The following is a 5546-nucleotide window of genomic DNA, read 5'->3' as shown; positions in this document are numbered from 1 at the left end:
CAGGTTACCTAAAGAGAGGGAAACCAAGTCAGGCCAGAAAAAGAATTTTATTTCCTATCATGAAGCACAAGCCCCTTCTCTAAACCTCCATTAATTGGATATTACAGAAGTCTCCACCCCTCATTTCATAGCCAATCCCTGCCCCTAAAGAGCTTACATTCTAGAACGAGGAAGATAACTATTGAGGGCTAAGAAGATGATAGTTATGATGTGCTTCATGTGGGAAATTACCCAGGACTCCTGATAAATGAGAAATCACAAAACAAATGTAGTCAAACAGTTAATAAACCAATTACAATGGTAGCTACGTACTGAATATAAATAGTGTGCTTACACTTTAGGGGTTAGTATCTAGTGATACTGGTGATCAGCCAAAGATGATAAGATATACCAATTAGCCACTGGGAAACTAAAATGGTGTGTTGGAAGGGCAAAAGGGAGGTTAGTCTCATTGAATTGTTGTTCATCTCCATACTGCAGGTGAAGGAGGGGCAGATCTTCCAGTCATTAGTGAAGGCTTCAACCTCATGAGGTTTGTATCAGGACTCTCAGTGGATCTGGAGGGGGAGGTGGTCCACTCTAGGACAGGCTGTTGTGCTGTTGATCTGGATCTGTGATATGGCTATCTATTTGCTGCTTCACAGTCCCTGTAATGTTAGTTAAAAAGCAGCTCAATTGACCTTTAGCTCTTCTCTTTTGGTTAAATCATGATGCATTAAAATGATTTGGAGAAAAGTCACTGTTAAAAGTTATAAAGCACATAAAGAAGGAGCTACCATTATTTTAGAGAAAATAGAGAAAATGTCTTAGGGTTGTGAAAATCATTCTGACCTAGAAGACCCAATGAAAGGATCTCAGAGATCCACAGTAGAGTTCTATGAACTGCACTTTAAAAACTACTGCTCTCAACACAGAGGGGATCTCTTTTCCCTTTCATTCTTCCAAAATAACTTTTTCTTTAGAATTATGAATTTCACAAGATATTTTTCACTTCATAGCCCTTTGAAGTAATGTCAAGAGTTATTACTCCATTGTACAAAAGAGGAGGCAAATATTCTCAGAGATGTATCATCTATTCCTTCTACAACCAGCAAACCATGGTTCAAACTTAGGTCTTTCCTGCTTGGGGTCCAACAGTCATTCTTTCACACTATGATATTTCTCTCTTCCTTTTTATCATTCTTCTCACATATTTAATTTTACCTTGAATTTCCCTTCTCTCCTTTCCTTTAAAAAACTAGTTGAGATTCCTACCTTCTCAAAAAAAAAATCTAATTTCATCCTTTTTTTGTAGAACTGAAGAATGAAAGATTTAAAATGAAGAAAAACCTAGGAACCTCTCTAGTCCAACCCTCTTATGTACTGATGACTTGCCCAAAGTCACATAGCAAGTAAGTGTCTGAGACTGAATTTGAACATTCTTCAGGCTGAGAGTGAATTAAAACTCAGGCCTTCCTGACTCTAAGCTACTTCATCAAGTAGTTGATGCTCTCTGTTCCACCCCAACTCAGAGAGCTTTTCAGCACAGCCATGAACAGATCATAGAATGATGGGATTATAGCTCTCTAGTTTTGTGTCTCATGTACCTTTTAAGAAGTGAGCTGCATGAGGATAGGGTCCTGGTTTTGTCTAAGTTATAATCATCAAACACTAATGAAATACTCTCTATGTGCCTAACACTGAGTAAGGCTTCAGGGAAAGAACACAAAAGCAAGTTCCCCCTTTTCCAGGACCTTTTGTTCTGAAAGCAGTGCTCAATAAGTAAATTAGATAGTCTTAAAAATGTTTCTGTCTCTTACTTTTTCTTGGCATGAGCAATACAAATAGAGGAAAGTCAGCTATAAGGAGAGGGGGAAAATCACACATGCCTTTGTACAGGCAGCTGAATTTCAGCTGAATTTTACAAGATGGGTAGTGGGATGTCAGTGATTAAAGAGATAAAAATCCAGGGCACACAAATAGGAGGCCAAGTATTTGGACCCAAATAATCCATTGCACTTTGGAAATATCAAACACCTCTAGAAAGCAACTAAAAGTTAAGTTGCCAGATATATATTTTTTTAATCTAGATACATGATCTGTGATTTTGTTGCTGTGGGAAAACTCATTAAAGAAGTTCCTTCTACCAATACATGCTGGTGAGTTTTCTACTCGTTGTAGTCACAGAATTATCTTAAATCCATGGTCCAAAGGTCAGTATGTATCAGAGGTGGGACCCAGATTTTTCTGCCTTGGGAATTAGATCTCTATCCAGTACATATGGTCCTTAAACTTTAGAAAAATACTGTATTTTGATGTAGTTGGTTTTCTTTATAATCCTACATTTTATTTTGTACATTTCAAAAGGCATGAATCTAAGAAAGTATGGTTCACAGATATCACCAGATGAGTCCATGATGCACATAGAAAAACGTTAAGAAAGCACATATTATGCCAAGTTGCCTCTGGAAAATGATTTGATCATTTAAAATAAAGAATGACTTAGTGAGAAGTATTTTGGTATGCAGGTCTGGCTAATTCTTTTCTGTAATTCTTTTTGTTATCATACACTTAAAGCCAAATGTTTGAATCAATTTTCTTTTATAAATATTTTCTAAAGAATTTGGGATGAGGCATTATCCTTAATTCTTGTAAATTTCTAGACAGTGCTATTCTGTCCTGTTCTCTTTTAGGAGATGACACTTGGACCAAAGAGACTAGACAAATGAAATCATGTGGCTGTCCTAACACATGACCAATTTGGTAGATCTGTAATCTCTCCATTGAAAGTCATTGGACCACATTGTAAGAGAGAGTCTCCCACTCTCGGATACCAACTTCTTCTCCAGCCAGTCTTAGTTGCCATAGTTTCTGCAGCTTTACCATGCTTACTGGTGTAACAATACTTTGTTTAAGAAAATTCTGTAGACCTATGTCTCTTCGAAGTTATGAGTCCCTGATATTCCCATCAGAAGGGGAGTAAAAAAAAAATAATCACACGATTAAGGCACTGGGGGGGGAAATCCTCTGCTTTCTCATTATCAGCTCAGCTTGGATATGGGCTCAGTGAAAGTGGGCAATCTCTGTGGTTGATTATATAGAACCAACATGGTGCAGGTGATAGTGTACAAAACTTTGAGAGATATTACTGACACCTAAACGTATCATCCAGATCAACTGTGAATGACTATGCCAATGTTCAGCAATACAATGATCCAAGACCACCTGAAGGATATATGATGAAAAATGCTATCCATACCTAGAAAACAAATGGATTATCTGAATAAATATTGAAGCATACATTTTTTAACTTTATTTTTCTAAGGATTTTTTTGGGGGGAGGTAGAAAGGGAGAGTAGAAATTATGTTTTCTTTTGAAAATGACTTTTATGGAAATGTTTTGCATAACTTCACATGTGCCTTCTCAATGGCTAACTGGGGCAAAGAAAGGAGACAATATGACATTCTTTTATCTGATCATATTTTTATATTTCCATCTCTCTTTGTGCATTACTACTGTTACAGGTGTTCTTTATCTTCTCTATGACCTTAAATTCCTCAACTACTTGATAGTTTGTTTTTTTTTTTTTTCCCCCAGGATATTTATCATTTCTACTCTGGCTAAATGCTGCTTTCTTTCCAGCAAACCCCTCAATAAACCAATGCAATCCACATTATTGGCTACTCTAGTATTTCTTGTTTTATTACCAAAATGCCTTACCAAAACCCAATTTTAATTAGTCCAGCCAAGTACTTTCCTATATATTTATCATTTTGCTGAATGGGACTAAAGTATGACATGAAATGAGTAAACTCATTTGTTAGGATTACAAGGTGATAACTCAGGTTGTCTATACACTTCTCTAGCTCAGAGTTCACACCTTTAGGAGTTTACACCTTTAGACTTCTGAAAAGGAGTTTACACATTTAAAGGAGTTTACACCTTTAAAAGGAGTTCTGAAAAGGAGTTTACACAACCTTTAAAAGGAGCAAGTTCATTGGCTATAGGAGTTCCCACAGGTGCCTGGGAGTTCTCACCTCCCATTCTCTTCGAGGATAAAAGAGGGCAGCATTGGGACATGCAGTCTATTCTGGGAGATTGAGTTTAGACGGCAGTCTGGAAGGAGAGAGTCTGGATTGGGGAAGGACAAGAGCTAGAGGAGATTCAGAGCCAGGATTCACGAAGAAGCAGATTTGAGATTCTACATTCGCTCTGGCTGGAGGCTCCAGAAGCCTCTCAAGAAACCTGCACACAGAGGAAAAGATTATACAGAAAAGAAATCTCCTCCCAGAGAAGGATTACAACTGAAAGACAATCAGAACGTTACATTTGGCACCCAACGTGGGGCAAAGACTTTTGCTTATACTGACTAGGGCTGATTCTGAGCCCTTCAGAGGGAGCTAGCCCGGGCCTTCACATTTTTGTGCCAGAACAGGGACCGCAGGATGGCAGGTACTGGTCTTGTCACTGGGGAGGCAGTGGTGGATGCCCTGCCTTACTTCGATCAGGGTTACGAAGCGCCTGGTGTGCGGGAGGCTACTGGTGCCTTGGTAGAGGAAGAAATGCGTAGGTACCGGCCTACCAAGAACTATCTGAGCTACCTCCCAGCCCCGGATTACTCAGCCTTTGAGACTGACATTTTGAGAAATGAATTTGAAAGACTGGCTGCCCAACAGCCAATTGAATTGCTTAGTATGAAACGATATGAACTTCCAGCTCCCTCCTCTGGGCAGAGGAATGATATCACTGCATGGCAGGAATGTGTAAACAATTCCATGGCCCAACTGGAGCATCAGGCAGTTCGCATTGAAAACCTTGAGTTGATGTCACAACATGGTTGCAATGCCTGGAAAGTATATAATGAAAATCTAGTTCATATGATTGAACAAGCCCAGAAGGAACTGCAGAAATTAAGAAAACATATTCAGGATTTAAACTGGCAGAGAAAGAACATGCAACTCACTGCTGGATCTAAATTACAAGAAATGGAATCAACTTGGGTCTCCCTCGTCAGTAAAAATTATGAGATTGAACGGACTATTATACAGCTAGAAAATGAAATCTTCCAAATCAAGTAGCAGCATGGGGAGGCAAACAAAGAAAACATCCAGCAGGATTTCTGAAAAACTGGGGTGTAGTGGGGAGGGAGAGAAAGGGCATCTTAGGAAGATATGAGAAGATTTGCTTTTTCAGTGCCTAGTGTTAATTTGGCTGAGCCTTATAAAAGATATGAACGGACAGTTTTGCCATAGGGAATGAAAAACTACTATGTGCCAAATGTATGTTGCTGATCCAGTAATAAAAGCATTTCTAAAAATAATATTGTTATATTGTATGGATGATATTTTGGGATGTGCACCTGAGGAACAAATGTTAGAAGCATGTCTACAAAAGACCATGGAAACACTAAAGAACCACAAATTGCATATAGCTACAGAAAAAATTCAAAGACATGCTCCTTTTCAATATTTAATTTTCAATATTTAATCTGCAAGGTCAGGCAATAGTAAAGAAGAAACAGAGACATTAAGACACTCCTCCAAAAACAAAAGAAAGGGGGAGCCAC

At 38.5% G+C, this 5546-nt stretch overlaps 1 pseudogene; it reads left to right on the top strand.

The window, feature by feature from the left end:
- Positions 1 to 4425: 4425 nt before the first annotated feature.
- Positions 4426 to 5142, top strand: LOC141543219 (pre-mRNA-splicing factor SPF27 pseudogene; annotated as a pseudogene).
- The last annotated feature ends 404 nt before the right edge of the window (positions 5143 to 5546 follow it).

Source organism: Sminthopsis crassicaudata, chromosome 5, assembly GCF_048593235.1.
Source record: "Sminthopsis crassicaudata isolate SCR6 chromosome 5, ASM4859323v1, whole genome shotgun sequence".
NCBI lineage: Eukaryota > Metazoa > Chordata > Mammalia > Dasyuromorphia > Dasyuridae > Sminthopsis > Sminthopsis crassicaudata.
Note: the sequence above shows the minus strand (reverse complement) of the source record. Positions and strands in the feature narration are given on the sequence as shown.